Here is a 16,640-nt window from a genome sequence, read left to right as displayed (position 1 = left end):
TCTGCTCTCGGCCCTAGTCAGACGACTTCATTAATTTCAGCGTTTCGGTCAAAAGCGAACCGCACTCGCATCGGAAACACTTCAGTCCTTGTTGAATCAGCTATCGTGTCGTTGTTTCGTCGTCTTCTGATCGTAATCCGTACCAATGCCTGTGTGCGACTCCCAGTACGACGAAGAGACTGAGTTTGGTTTTGATAGAGCTTAAAATTATTTGCGGATTGCAGAAGAAGAATACGATACATGTACGTTACACTTTTGTTTTTTTCTTGCGCGTTGAAAATATTTTTGGTTTCCCAGAAAATTTCTATTTTTCTAATTTTTTACTTTTTTTCGATTCAACATATTGTTCTTCTCAACTATCGAAACACTGGTATCCGCCAATTGTGTCGCTAATAAAATTGTAACTTTTTCAATAAGATAACTTTTCATGGTGTAGCTTTTATAATACAAATATTAAAGGTAATTTTTAATTGAACAACGTTGCAAGCTCTTAATCTCTTTCATAAAGATCATACATCCGATTGGAAACTAAAATTTTATGTTAAGAGATCCTGACAGAATAATTTTGAAATTCATTTCGCGTTACAAAGAAACCTCGATCGCTGCGCACAGCAAAAGCATTAAGAACTCCGTTATCGCAACGGGCGACAAGCGCACACGCGCGACCGCGCGACGCACGCAAATGTATGCAAAGCGCATGCGGGTCACAATAAGTCGATCAGCGGCGAGCATACTTCGGAAATCTCATTTGAACCGATGCTAATAGGCTGCCTTATCCACGCCGCCTAATCTGACCGCGCGTATACACGACCGGCCGACTCGTGAATTCCTCGAAGCGTGATAAATTAACGCCAATGGAGATCGCGACAAATTACGTCTCTCGATTCGACGTTGGCTCCCTTTGCGCCTGCAGATCGCTCGTGCCGAAATGTCTTTTTGCATCTGTCAACGAAACACACCGTGTGTGCACATACGCGTGTATATGAGCACACGAATATATTTAACTTCGTTGGCTGCTAACATTTTCCAGAAAGCTCGTTCGTTCTGCCCGGTTAATTAACGATTCCGCGGTGATTTACGCACACGGCGAATGCAGCCGGCGTGGCGACAGGGTCGATTAAGCCGCGTTTCTATGCACGCACGCCAGCAGCAAGACTAACACCGGCACTCAGAGAATTTCGCTTTGCTCGCGGATGCAGCATCGCTGGAACGTGACATTTCCAGAATCGAGCGAGAAACTTCTCGCTCGGCATTTAGAATACCGTGTGGAATTAGCTGCCACTCGCACTCGTTCGTGCCTCCCAATCGCACTCTTATACGTGGCTTTAATTGCGCGTACAACGCGCGATAAATCTCTTCGTGCGGTGCACTGAATCGCTTCTAGCGCCCCCTGACAGCCTGCTGAAGAAACGCCTCGTTTAAGAAACAATTTGCTCAACCCTCGAGCATCGAGTCATGACATGATCGCGCGACGGTCCTTCAGCCGGCGGCGTGAAGCGTGCTCTCCTCTCGATGAGTTTCACACCGTTTATATACGACTACGATCGAACGATTGCTAAATTACACGCACGCGACGCCGGTAATAAATATACATGATGTATCGGTTCGCGAGCGGCCGCGCAATTAAATTTATCGGGACCTCTAGCCGCTGAGCGACTGATGCGCTACGCGGCTGGCAAAATTGACGTCGATCGATGAGATACCGAATAAGGACGGGTTTTTGTCGTGCAAGAAAATCTAATGAGAATACGTAGCCTCTATAATGGCGCTCGTGTTCGATAGGTACGGTGAAAGTTACGTGAGATGAGAAGTATGTCGTTACAAGGGTAGTTTGGCGTAGCTTATGTAGTTAAAATGACATATTGAATCTGGAGATTCTAAGAAAATACCAACGATAGAAATATGTTTGAGAAATGAGTGTCTTGTAATTCAAATTTCATTAGGCGATTCTATAACCAAGTAGTTTTCTACGAGCGGTGTTTGTCAAAGAAAATAGTTAGTGAACATTATCGAGTATAGTTTTCGATTTGAAGGCGATGTTGGAAAGAAACAAAGCTCGCCTATGTTTAACAGCTTGTCGTACACTAATATTTATACCTAGTTCACTCGTAAGAGTTCTGAAACGCCTTTCTTCGTAATATCATTATATCACAGTCATATGTCATACTCGTAATAGATTATAGTTAAACCGTGTTGCAGCAGTTGTCAAAGAGCTGTGACCGAATTCCATTTATATTTGGAGACCAAATTAATGTACTTGCATTAAATAGAATGTTTTAACTCTCTTAGCGAGCGACGATATTTCAGAAGCCAATATACGAATAATCATAAGAAGTTCGTGAAAGAAAATTCCTGCGTGTGTCTGATCTACATCCATAAACTTATTTAATATCTTAGCCACTTGTATACTTGCAACAAAATTTACTCGTGACTCAATTTTAAGTATCAACTGATCATTTTACAGGAATAAGCGAATCAAAAGTAGAAACATCTCGTATTCGTCGCAGTGCAACCTAACCCACACGGGCAATTGAAATGAAATTGACGCAATCGAAATTAAATCGATACCCTAGCTTGTTAATACATCTTCGTATAAAACCCCTCTACTACACTCTGCTAGCCGAGTATTCCGTTAAGTCTGGCCGATACGACTGGAAACCGCTAAACCGATTCGATCTACGAATGAATTATAGCTAAACGCCGAAACGGACCGCGTCGAATTGGTTTGATGGAATCACAGTTGATCGACGTTACGAAGCAGAAAATGCGTTCATTTAACTTCTCGATACGGCTTGTCCGCGACCGGTGTGTAATAGTTAATATAGGCAGCAGCAGTCAGGAAACAGCGTTATAGAGAGAGGGCTCGGAGAATCAGACGAGGAACGAAGATGAAGACGGAGATGAAAGCAAAGACGAAGACGAAGAAGAAGAAGAAGAAGAGGTCGAAAGCGAGGCCCACATCGGTGGGACCGCATCGTGCACCCCGCCCAACCTGGGTCGCCCACTGTCACCATTAATAATACGTCTCCCGTCCCGTGATGTATCTCATCTCCGTTGGCGTCGTGTGTTGTGCCTCGTGTCCTGTCGTGTCGGTGTTTAGCCTTCGTTGTGCGCTCGGTCACACGCACGTGCACACACATACACGCGGAACGCACACTCGCTACCTTCTTTATTTTCTCTCTTCTCCCTCTGTAATTTTCCCTCTCCCTCTCTGTCTATCACTTTATTTCACCTTTCTCTTCGTTCGTTTCTTCGCTCGTCCCGTCTCTTTTCGTTTGGTCTCAGATGATATCGCGGTTCCTCGTCTCGCTCATAGGCAATGCCAATAACGCACATGCACACGCGGTTACGCGCGAGCGTGTCGTTGCGTGCAGGTACTTGGCACACCCACACGAGCCTTTGGGAGGGGTTGCGAGCACGAGGTCGTTACGATGCACATGCACGTCTCGCGTGCAGCAACCACGACGACGACACTTTGCTCTTTCAACTTTGACAGTTACTTTTCGGACAAAGACATCAGCCGGCACGACACGGTGCTTGGCTGTCTGGGAAACGGGTATTCTCTTTCTCCGCGCTCCCCTACCATTGGCAGGCGCAAGAATCTTTGACTAGGAGTATAATGGCAGGGGATGATTTTGTATTTTTTATTCGCCAGTCAGACGACCAAAACGCATCAGCGATGAACAGAGTCTCGGTAAAGATGGAAAGAACGAAAGAAAAGTATATAGTAACTCTGTATACATGTAGTAACGTCACTTCCGGTTGGGAGCTCTCGCGGAATTCGCCGGTGGTCTTTAATACCTTGCAAGAAAGAAAGAACTTTTAAAAGTACTTTAGAATTGAACGTAAAAGTTGCAACGAGATATTTAGTCTCTTAAGATTCGGTTTTAACCTTGTATCTATGTTTCCTGTTGTATTAACCTGTTAAAGACCAAGTAGTGGAATATTACTTGTAATAAAAATTAACCTAAACGTAACAGTGCTACAAGACAAAAGTATTGTTTTAGCAATGTGCAAGAAATGTATCAGAATAATATAATACTTTAAAGAAGCTTGTGACGCTAAAGTTGAAAAAAATAGTGTATGAATCGGAGTAGAAGAAGAAGCGACAGAAGTATATCATTAAACAAATTCTTGGAGTTCCATTTCATAACTATAATATTAAAAACCAAAATTCACTAGCCGATAATTACAGCTCAACAAGTATCTAAAGTGTGTATCTTTAAATTTTGTATTCTAACTCTGTATTTAAGATACTATCGGCGATAGTTAGACCAGAGTTTCAAATGCAGAAACGCGTGAACTTTAAAGTTCAAAGTTAAGGAATTAAAAACAATTCTATTCAAAAGAGGAAATGGCTGAAACAGGTTCGAGCATACGCTTAATACCGCTCAATCCGGCCAGAGACCCTCAATTATCGCCGATCAGCCTCTTCTCCGGTCGTTTCCCCGTTTAGTCGCGGTGCAACCCCAAAGTTGAAGGAATCCGAGCGTCTCTCGGTGGCAGTCATTCATGAGCTAGCAGGAACTCGATTACGTCTACCAAACGGGGACGAACATCAGATAATCCATTAAGATCGGCAGAGGTCTGGCTGATCGCCGGAGACAGATTACTTTTCCGTCGGGCGAAAGCAAGGAGCCAGAGATTGTCGCAAGGGGGCCCACACTGAGCTCCCTTCGCTTTGTCCACGTGCTCAGCGCGTACAGTATGCTTATGCGATAGTCGAACAGAAGTTCTCGAAGACATTGGTGGATTGGTTGGATCACGTCGTAACAGAGCTGTCTATCTAAATAAAGAATTCCTTGGACAGACGTTTAGTCGTTGTTGCGTGTAATATACTTCTTGATGTATCTTTATTAATTACTACAATTATTGATCTTTTAAGCAACTATTTTTAACTATGAGCAACTATCGATAAAATTGCAATCTTTAATCCTTTAATGGAGTATTTATAATCTTTTTTCCTCGTGGACCATCTCTGATAGAGTAACATGAGGTTGGTCGGTATGAAATATTTTTCAAAATAAAATTTTAACAGCATATAATCTTTTCCAAACACCATGTATTTAATCAAAATAATTTTAATATAATATATCAAATATTTTCAAATATCCAATGATTAACCAGTTTCATTGTTCCAGATTTAGCAAATTTTTTAGAATGTAACTGTTGCAATCTTTTTTAAAGTAATTTATTTTAAAAAGTTATTGTACAAATTATAGGTATTTAAGCTTCCTAAATAATAAATTTCTGTTTTCGTTAGCTTTCGTAGCAACTTTGCCAAATCTAATATCATGTAATAGAATTATACGAATATTTTGATTATTCATAGCGATCAATAATGAGGTCTCCATATTTGATCCTTCTTTCTATTCAATGCACGTGATTTATAGCAAATCTTTTCTTCAACGTGATTGATAATAGACCAAACCATAAGTTAGCGTTGGATCGTTAAATTCAAATTTCTTACGCATCAATCAAATAAAATGATAAAGAATTCCGATCTTTTTATCCTTAGCTTTGTCATTAAGTTACATTCTATCAAAAATAACTTTCGACATTATTACACAGATACTTGTTTCAAAGTTTCTCATGACTTTTATGTATCGTTTCACTGCTTGCTTCTTAATCATCTCGTATCTCAATTATAATTGTCACCAAATCCTTAAACCATTAGCACTACGTTTCTCTCACGCATTAACTCGTTGTTCGATCGATGAAAATTAATCCTGGCTTCCCACTGGTCGATGAAAACTCCAAACGATAAATACAAGTTTCGCGGCATTCCTGATTGCGGCTCGTCGTGGGCGCAGCGTTGAATCTCTTCCTGGAAAATCATTCATCGTCGCGGGCCGCGTTACCTTGGGTGTCTCGAAGCGAGAAATATCACGCTACGAAACGGCAATTGTCGTGCTGCGTTATGCATGTATCCCAGCGCGTCCGCTCGTCCCAAGCGAGCGTTAACAGGCGAGTGTTCCACCACGAAAACGTTCTCCGTCGAGGACACCACGATAGAGTGCTCGTGAACGAACACGAGAACGAAACGTTTCCATCGCGATGAATCGCGAGTGGAAGATGACACACGCGTTTGTCAATTTCCCTTAACATATCCTTATGGACTATCGCCGATAGTCTACAATCTACAGAAACATTAGGTTGTTGCACGATAAATTTTGTCTTTGATGTACGGGGTGTTCCGGCAACTGCGGTACAATCGACAATACGTGGGTGATTCTATAATATATGGAAAAATCTGTCGAAAATATAGAATAAAATGTTTCCATAGGACGTCTCATTTTCGAGAAAATCGAGTTTAAAAATTTGTCAAGTGTACTCGAGCTTGGCAAATTCCGAGCTCGACGAGAGTAAACAATCGGCAGAAGATTATTACATATCTGCAAATAAGTAAAAAATATAAATTACAATTTTCTCATAGAACACTTTGATTTTTGAGCTAAGTAAATTCCAAAATTTATTATGTGCCTGTATAAAACCAGTTCTTAGCTGGACATGTTCAAAGTCTCAATTTTATTGAAAATAAGGCTCGAAACGTAAGATTTCATTTTTCACTGTTAACTTATTTTCGTAGAATAATGTAGAATAATTTCTGATTGTTTGCTCGTTATATTTAATCTGTAATTAAGTTATCGGTAGTTAAGTTTAAGTATACTTGACAAGTTTCCAAACTCAATTTTCTCGAAAACGAAACATGAACAAATTTTATTCTATAATTTCAACTTGTTTTTTCATATAGGATCATCCTGTTGTCGGTTGTACCACAGTTACCTATATAATATCGTCGTCCTAGTTCTTAACTGTTTTTGCTCTATTTTTCAACAAAATGTAATTAACCAATCCACATGTGTATCATTGGTATAAAGAACGCGGATTCACGATAATACGATGAAAACTCTACTTACGAAACAATAAATGTCCAGTTCTTTTAAGTCCTAACTCCTCATAATGTAATTAAACTCCATAAAATTGGAACTGTGAGTTCTCTCAGTTTACAAACTAGTGAAATTAATAAAGACTAAACCAGTTAATACGTGACTGCCACGGTGGTCATCGATGACCCACGTTACTCAATTTTCTAAGATAATTAAAATAAGATAAATTTCATCGACTAAAATGTTTTCAACAATGTAAATAACTTATTGTTACATAATATCGTTGGAGAAGAAACGCGTTAATACGATATAATATTTTGTAAAAATTAAATGTTAACGTGTAGCATATTTAATTCTATTGCGGCTCTGTAAGCAAAATGTACATGTACAAGTATCATTTACTGATTAATTCTTGTGTTACGTCAAAACTAGCTACTCTAATAATAAGTATAGTTACTTAGTCTGTTAAGTTTGGTGGACAACGATATTGCATTAAGAGTCTTTTTGTGAATTTGGATTATGGATTTTCATACAAATTCATATTTTTGAGAATATAACTAAGAACGTAGAATCCCAGTAGAAAACAGAAGAAAACTTTTCCTATCAAATATTACAAAAAGTAGTATACTTTCAATATTTTACGTATTTCTGCATGTTATGTATACTTCGCGATATTTTGTACCTTCAAAATTCTTGCATCTATATACTTACGATAAGTTTCGTTTACTGAAAAATATGAAAATCGTTCGCAATTTTCCACAAAGAAATATAAAAAGTCGCCCGTGGCTGGAAGGTTGAAGCATCGTCGAAATGTTCATTTTTAAACACAGATCGCACCTTATCGATCTGCGCGTATTTCATATATCGTATGCTACAAGAAACTCGCAGGGGAAACCTATTTGAAACTAGCCAATAAAATTCTGTCACGTAATACAATGCCGTTCACTACGGGTGGTTCGGTTGAAAAAAGCGATATTACTGGTTCGTAGTAACGAACGTCCGGAAACGTTTTACTTGGTCGTCGGGAAGAATGTTAACGAAAGCGGACAATACTTTTTACGAAACGATGCGGCAATGAACAACTCTCGTTTGCGCGATTTATAGTTAGACTCCGCGTTTGTGATCCAAGACATTTCTTCGAACGATATGACGTTTTATTAGGTTCACATTTCAGCTTGATTTTCGTTCGAACTTTGCGCGGTAATTTCCTATCGGCGAACGTTAATGTGATATTGATGTAAGAGGAAGATTCGCGATGAGAACATCCAATAGAAGGATCGTTACGATCGTTGATGATCGCATCGTGGCAAAAAAACTTGATTACGATTGGAAACTAAACCTATATTTAACGAGAACATGTAAAAAATAGTATTTTATTGGCTGGAAGAATATGATGTACAGGCACATGATAATATTTATTACAAAGAAATAAAATTATTATCATAAATCATGTTAGAATGAGATTGCTGTTGTTTTAAATGTAGTGTTGTGTTACTACTACAGGCAATAGAAAGAAGTGGTAAACTGAAGTATGAAGAAAATTTTCATTCTATGCTAAAAAAATTAAATTAATTTCGAAAAGAAGAATAATGGAAGAACTGCGATAAATAAAATAACACAGAATTTCAATTGTTACACGTAATGGAATAATTTTAATTGAAAGTTCTAAATGAACCACTCTACTCCTTCGTGAAAATAAGTTTGCTGAACTATAGGTAAAGGCAATGACTAAAAGAAAATGTAAAATTTCTTTGTGTCTTTGAATAGTTGAACACTTTACTTCTTGACCCAATGCAAAAAGGCGGTAAAACATGGTACTCTTCTAAAAAATCCAGTAATGCACTTATTGTGTTTAAACTAAATAGTAAGTCGCAAAAACTTCATATCAATTTGTCACAAATTGGCTGTTTAACGAATACTTCCTTTCTCCATAGTAGAGCAAAAATCCGCTAAGAATTTAAAACTCGCATTAATCAGATAGATCGTAATAAGATAAAATATAATACCATATTCGAGTGAATGTTATTCAAAATAACGAATACCATTCATTTTGAGTCATCCTATACAAACAAATAACGCATCCAATTAAACAAATCTACGATACTATCTCAACTGTGTACCTCGTAGTAAACTACCAAACTTTATCCAGGAAAAGGAAGAAAAAAATTGACACCAAATCTACACCTAGTCGAACTTCGAGCGTGATTCGAAGCTTAAAACTCCTAAAAGTCTTAACAAGTCTTGCATTTAAAATAACTTGAACTATCCAGGCTTCTGTTAACATTTTATATTCACGATCCGTTTCGACGAAATTAATCAAAGTGCGTGTAAAATACGTTATACTAGTCAAACTTTCAAAACCTCTGTAAACTTTCGAGACTTTCGAATCCAACAAGATTTTCAAGACTCCCAAAAAGATCGAGATTTTTAAGAGTTACAAGTTTCGAATCATGTTCCAAGTTGCTTCGAATTTTTTACAGATTCCAAGTGTTTCAGATCCCACCGCTATCCACACCATACACCTTCGCTTCTAGCCAATGTTATTACGTTTACGCACTTTGAAGTGCTTGGGACCTGGGCTAAATCTCGACGAAATCGGCCTAGCCGAGCCGGAAACTTTCGTTCGAGCGGCTCGATCGCACCCGTCACTTCTGATCGGAGCTGTACAGGCGTGGTGCAATGCAGACCGGCGATCAGGGGGGACAAAAGTCTCTCTTTCTCTGCATCTTTCTCTTGCGTTCTCTTCGAGTGGAGAAAGAGTCGTCGGTGGAACGTAGTCGGCGCTCGAGGGGTCCCACCTCCGTAAACACAACGCGATTCCACCTTTGTTGCTCGCGACGTGTATTTTCATAAATATAATAATTTATTTTCTCTCTGCAGGTAAATCCACACACGAGTGGCGGATGTTGTAATCTTCCTTCGTGTTCGTCCTCGCAATCCTCCTCTTTCGTCGTCGTCATCGTCGTCGCAGTCCTCGTGGCTAGTCGTCGTCGTTCGTTCATTCGTTGGTTCGGGGATAGGTGGGTCGGAAGGTAAGGTAAGGTAAGGGTGCGGCCAGACTCCGCTCTCAACTCCACCTCATTACCCGGCATTCTATGCAGAGACCGCGCTTATGGCTTATTATTGCTTTAGCTTAGCCAACCCGTCGGTTCCTCGATTCTCCATCGTTCGTCTATGTGCGTATCTACACGCGTGGACGTGCACACGCGTTTCTTTCGAACGATTTTTCCTTCAGCTCGTTCCGCGTCGAACCGCGAATATAGCGTTTTCTCCTGGTTTAGCGAGGCTGATGCGGCTAGACGAATTTTGGCGAAGGTAGATCGAGTATTTGGCCACGCTCGTTTATTTGAGGTATAGTTGGGATTTCCCAATTTCCAATAAGTAGGACTTACAGACGGATTACCACTTACAGTGGGTGAATTTTGCTAAAGATAAGATAACTGATTTTAAAAACTTTGCTTTGGTACGATATTTTGTGGTACGATAGTTTGGACGCGTAAATGACGTTTTGGGAGGACGTCCGTTTATCTCCACAGGTTGTATCTCTACAAATACAAAGTTGCTCTGGAGATCGACGATGTTTCTTAACTCGATTTGCGATGAACCGTTGAAGACTACCTAAATTTTTATATCGTGATTGTACACGTTGTAGTTCTCACCATTACATGCATACTTTCGCAGAAAAGTTTCAAATTAATTATTTAAAAAATTTCTCCAGCAAAAATTCCCGCAAGAAGATATCTAGAACATCTCGATACGTTTCTATAACACTACCTCAGCAGAACTCTGCGACATGTACCGATCTCCATCACCGGAATAGAACCAATTCGCGTAACAAGCTTCACGATTATCTGCTAAGCGTCTCTAAAAGACCAAACGCACTGGATCGTCCCAGCAAAGACAGAAATAATCAGATTATCCTATCAAGTTATCCTATTGCTGCGACGTGTGTATTTAGGTGTCGTTTCCTACGAGGTTGCCAAGAGCTCACGCATGCCTTCTCGTTCAATCGTTCGTCCATCCGTCGGCCTTCTCCATTTCGATTCTCATTTTGTATGTACGCGCGCAATTATTGGTCCCGATCTTGTCTGCAGGTTCGTTACGTTGGTTCGCCTAGCAGGCACCGGGCCCAAGGAGAGCCCTCTCCTCTGCACGGCTGTGCGTAATGCCCCTGATACGACTTTGTCGGTATTATCTGCTCGCCGGGCTCCCGGTGGCTCCGTAAAAACAAGACCGCCGGAGATTTAACCCTCGATATGGCGACCACCGGAATATCGTGAAGGCCTCTCCCCTCACGGACACCGCTTCGAGCGGACTTCTCTGCACGATTAACGGCTCATTTGGAATCGCAACTTACAATTAGCGTCGCTTCGTGTCCTTTTGCGAGCGTGCTTGATGGTTGCGGGTGGTTACAAGGATCTTTGGGAAGTAAACGATGACTCGATAGTCAGTTGCTGAGATTCCCGAATAACGAATTCTAGGTCTTGTATTTCTACAATTCGTAAAATTAATGCTGTATTTCTTTTTTTTTTTTTTTTTTTTTTTGGAGGGAACAATATAATTTATATGAGGAACATTCGGAGAAAAGAGATCATAAAAGAGAACAGGGAATTGAGTAAATTGAGTATTTGGGGAACCTTTACCTCCAATCTTTTTATATTTATCACGGTTTTTAGTTGATAATTATAATGGAAGTTAGAGAATTTTATCGTTATACATGTAATAATTATCAAATACTTGATGATTTTACGGTAATTCAACTAAATTGTAATAGAAACCGATGGTGATGGTGGTTAGCAGTATTGTGATGTTGACAATGGATGATTGTAAATAATATTTACTTAGAAAAATTCATCATGCATTAAAGTACCTTACGATATTATTAGACGAGTTCAGTAATGGAGCAATTTTTAATTTCAGCTAGTACTTTTGAAGTACCTTTGAATGGAACGTTTCAGAAACAGTGAACAGTACTTAAAATTATCGTGATTTTACATGACCTTAACTGCTAGCTAAACTACAATAATTCTAATAAGAACATACAGAACATATATTAGAAACAGAGGAAACCCTTAAAATAGCCAATCGACACGAGATCGCACAATTCCAGATCAGTTGGGTGAATAAAAATGGTAAGAATCAGGCAAGCAAGACTCGGATATTTCCGCGGAAATGGACGTCTATAGCCGGATATCGAGAAATTCATCTCTCGGATCCTCGTTTCCTCTTCGAGGCTCGACCAACCTGAAATCGACGAGTCCGACAATCAGATTACTCGTGGCCGACCAAAGTTCAAGATTCCAGCGCGGTCTGCACGGGATAGGCGCAGAGGCGCGTGAAATTTGTGTCTGCGTCAGGCACGATCGCGCGTCCCGCCGCCGCGTTCCTGTCAATAACAGTTTCCACGAACGCATAATCGCAATATTCTCCGAAAGATCCTAAACTTAGATAGACGAAACAAGGTTCAGCAGGTAGAGGGATCTAAACGGACGTAAGTAATGCACGGCGGAGAGGCCGGAGTAAGAAAAAGAGAGAACGAGAGTGTGCAGACGATATAAAGGAACAAATGAGTTTCGTGATCGTACCAGAGCCCGATCTTGTCTTGGGTTAATCGAGCAACGCCGTAGAAAACGAGCAGAACAAGCTCGGGTTCCTGGCAGGGTGAGTCCGAGCACAGCCGACGATGAGAGAGGAAAGAATGACGAGGGTGAATAATGTTTCGCGTCCAATTCGAACGGTCAGAGACAAACTTTTGCATTGTGCAACGCATAATATACAGAACGGGATATCCTCTGTTCTCCTCGTCGCCCTTTATCGCTGGCAAACTTTGCCCTTTCTCTCGTTTCTTGCACCCTGAAAGCGCGCGCCCGCGCGCCTTGGTCTTTTCAATTTCGATGAGATTAAGTTGTACCCGTGGCAGTCTATCGCACGGCTACGCCGTAGCATTGTTTACGAGGAGGTAAGAGGCCACGAATCGTGCTCGTGCCAGCTAGCGAGGATATATTTATTCGTACGTTAAAATGTCGGCCTCGAGACGATCAAGAAGTTTCCTTGAAGCCAGCAGGCGGTTAGACGCGAGTCGCGTTTAAGGGTTCCGCTGGTAGCGCGAACCGATTCGACGCTGATAATAATTTGCATTCGCCGATAGCGAACTAGGACACGGTACAGGTGCAGTAACAAAGGGAAGAAAGTCGGGCAGATATGTACGTTAACGCGTGGTAAATCATCTTCGACGGTTAGCGCGGGTTATAATTAAAAGAGCCGCGGATTCGAAACAATACGTACGAAAGCGTAGGAATAATTAATACTCTGAAAGTGGACGTGTTTCCTCAGTTTCGCGATCGAACGCAGCAGGTTCGACGATCGGCCTCTATGAGAAGGCTTATCTAAACTTTATCGGGCGTACTGGCGATACGAATAATTCACGTTTGACATTTCAGCGAGCGAGGGAGCGAGCAAACGGGGCCGTATCCTAACTGTGGCCGCTTGAAAACGCTTATTTACATTCTATTTTTCAGCAATAGACCCTGACGTAGTAAAACGATGCATTATCGAGGCCTGTACTTTAAGTACGTTTACCTCGCCGCACGGGATGTAGGTTGCCTTTTAGATCGGCCGACCTCTTTTCTCTATGGCCATTTTTACGGAAACGAAATTCACAGAGTGGGCAGAGCCGATTCCTAGCCTCAGAAGTTCATCCACCGTGTAGCCGAGGTGCTATTGTTCCAGAACCAGCCAAAGGAGACGAGACGAGAAGCGGAGGAGAAGGAGGAAGAAGAAGTTAGCGAACGAGGTGGAGGAGGATGCTATCGAGAAAGAGGTGTATCTAAGTACACGTACATGTAAGGTGTAACTATGTGTATGTATATGTATACATATCTGTATATCCTAAGTGTACTTATTTATAGGTGTACACATGGAAGAAAAGTAGGCCTTTGCTGCGGAGTTCAAACGATTCTTACGCATCACCAGCGCGCACGCGTACACGTTAATTTCAATCGGCGGCGCGCAAACTTTTCGTTACAGTCTATTTCGCAAGTCCGCCGCCAACTAAAGGTCATCGACGCTCCGGCGATTCCTGATAATTATTCTCGCTAAGATTGTTATCGCTTCGTGGGCCAATCTGGAGAAGTCACTCGCAGGATACGTCTCTCGCCATCATCTTTTTCGCGTGCCGTATTTTTATTCAATAAGTAAAATTGGCAGATAAAATAGTAGTCGAATACAATTCAAGAAATAATCACACCTCTTCCTTCTTAGAACTCACGCATACGGTAAGTTCGAAGTGAAAAGGGAAGTTTGTTATTTTTTGTATTGTACTATATTTTTTATAATAGTCAGTGTACAAACTACATAAGCAGTAGGAAATAAAAAAAAGAGGCAAGGAGGAAAATTGTATTAATGACTGTAAGTTACACATTCTCATTTGTGATTTTTAATATTCAAAGTTGTGCTGCCTGTATACTTTTTAACTGTACTCTGTATTTTTTTCTTAGTAAAAGTATCGTATTATTTTGTATAAAAACACGCGTACTAATGTTGGACTTGAATATTTTTTACCTGATATTCGATATCTGATGAGAAATTTGAGATCATGTAATTTTAACTATTTGCGTTCTAACTAAACTATTTGTGTTCAATGCTAGATATGTAAGTACCTAGACTTCTTGACACATAGACAAATTGCGCCATTAAAATAAGTCACAGCTAACTATTAATAACCGTAGGAACTAAACTAAAATTGTAAATTAGATTTGCAGGAGGTAAATTATTGTTTTACTCTTTTAAAAAGAGATCAATTACCTAATCTAATGTAACAACACCATAACTCGATTGTTGATTTACGTTCAAGTCAAAAGTGGTTTCGTGCACTTCTCATAGAAGCCTCGTTAAAATACGGAAATCGTTATGGTTTGGAAATAAGATGAAGCAAAGCGTGTATCAAGTTGTTTCCAATTTGTCGATTTCTATCCACAAAGACTTCTGTCTAGCGTTATATAGAAATATTTATATTCCAGGTAAATTCCTAAGCACATTTGTTTCAACATCAAAAGTATAGTACAACATAAAAGCAACACAGAAGTCTTATCTTCCTTCGAAATCTCTTTCACGACCGTCATAAAACAATTTTTTAATTTCAAAAAATCGTAACTGCTGATAATCCATCACCTTGTTCCTTCCGCCTCGATTGGTTCCACGCCAGGGACCTATTACGCTATCACTCTCGACATTTGTTCTTAATCGTGATTGGCTACGCCGCATTACGATAAAGACCAGCGTCATCTAGCGGTAATTAACACAACCGTTTATTCGTCACCACCGGATCACCTCAGTCAATCACTGAACCAATAAACTCTGGCCAATTTTTACAGAAATTCTTAGCTTACAATGGCAGACAAAAAATGTACAAATCACGCGAGAACGAGTTCTTAGCCCGGCCCCTGGCTTTCACCTGCAATTATACCGATTCCTCGGGCCATCGTGTCAATCGTATGGTTTCCGTCGATCAAAACACGACTGAATAAATAATCCAATAACAATCAGGCCGTCCCGTTTCCGACGATTAAGGGAACATCGTACGCCCACCCGGGCCGCTTATCAAAACCGATCGTTTGCCCCGGGTATAACGAGTCGGCCCCGGACAGAAAACGCCTTTTGTCCGGCGATTTTTCGTCGTTGCAACGGCGAACGACGCCCGTGATTCACAGAACGAATCGGCCCGGTGAACGTACAGCATCGTACAATAATGACGCTCTCGAAAGGCAGCGCCGCCACGACCAACCACATATACACTATCGCGTACATACATATACGCATACATATCTATAAATACACACACACAACACGTGCAAATACGTACACACACCCGTGTACATATGTATACACATATCACGACGTACATACATATGCACGCAGAAGTACGACTATACATGTACACACGTATATACATACACGCGTGGTCCGTATACGGACCAATAATTCTCAATCGCCGTTCGGAACGTTCGCTACGGGCCGCTCGCGCCGTCCCTTAAATCTAGCAACGAGGCCGACCTTATCGGGTGCCTTCCACCGTGCGCCATTATTGTGAGATACTGTACGTCCTGATCCGTCGTTTAGAGCCTATCCAGGCCGCGAATCTCACGCGTTCGGCAGGAGGTTTTTCTCTTTCTCTCTTGTACGATCCTGCCAACGAAACAGAACGAAATAGAAGGAACGACGTGTATATACGTTTAAGCGAGACAAAGAGGAAGAGAGAAAGAAGGAAAACGGAGAATGAGAAGGAAGAAGAAGAAGAGGCGACTTTCTGTTGCGTGGTGTTGTTGCGAGCGCGAGCCGGAGCGCATGGCCACTTGGACTGGCACATCGCGGGGGAGGAGTTGAACGGAAGGGGGTGGAGGGAGGGGGCGCAGGTAATCAGAGGCACTAAACCACGATACCGTGCTGGCAGTTAGAGGCCTCTATCTCTTCTGTCGTTGGTGGTACAACACGCCCGGTATTATTTGCAGGCTGCCACATTTGTCGTAGGTGGTCTTGCGACAGTGGCGTCGCGCGGCCCGTATAAACGACGCCGTCTACGACACGCCGCGCCGTGGTTCTCCTTCTTCGCGTTCTCCGGCCGCTCGCGCGAGCAACGAACATGCGCACGTTCGGTCCTTTCCAAAGGATTCGCGTTCGTACGGCAACCCCTTTGTTCCACCTTTCCCCTTGTCCTAGAGGTGCTACCGTGGACAACGTCGCTGGTACATATCG

General features: G+C 41.4%; 1 protein-coding gene and 1 long non-coding RNA gene across 3 annotated transcripts in view; one reads left to right on the top strand and one right to left on the bottom strand.

Annotated features, from left to right (window-relative positions):
- The window catches only part of LOC139990891 (uncharacterized), a 74,063-nt gene that overhangs the window by 13,387 nt on the left and 44,036 nt on the right, over positions 1–16,640 (bottom strand). The gene's annotated exons all lie outside the window — the stretch shown is intronic.
- On the top strand, positions 12,970–14,266 carry LOC139990733 (uncharacterized). The gene is made up of 3 exons (XR_011800646.1): positions 12,970–13,484; positions 13,553–13,732; positions 13,799–14,266. It is a non-coding gene; the product is annotated as an uncharacterized lncRNA (long non-coding RNA).

Source organism: Bombus fervidus, chromosome 1 (genome assembly GCF_041682495.2).
Source record: "Bombus fervidus isolate BK054 chromosome 1, iyBomFerv1, whole genome shotgun sequence".
NCBI classification, from domain to species: Eukaryota; Metazoa; Arthropoda; class Insecta; order Hymenoptera; family Apidae; genus Bombus; species Bombus fervidus.
This window is presented reverse-complemented; position numbering and strand designations above follow the sequence as displayed.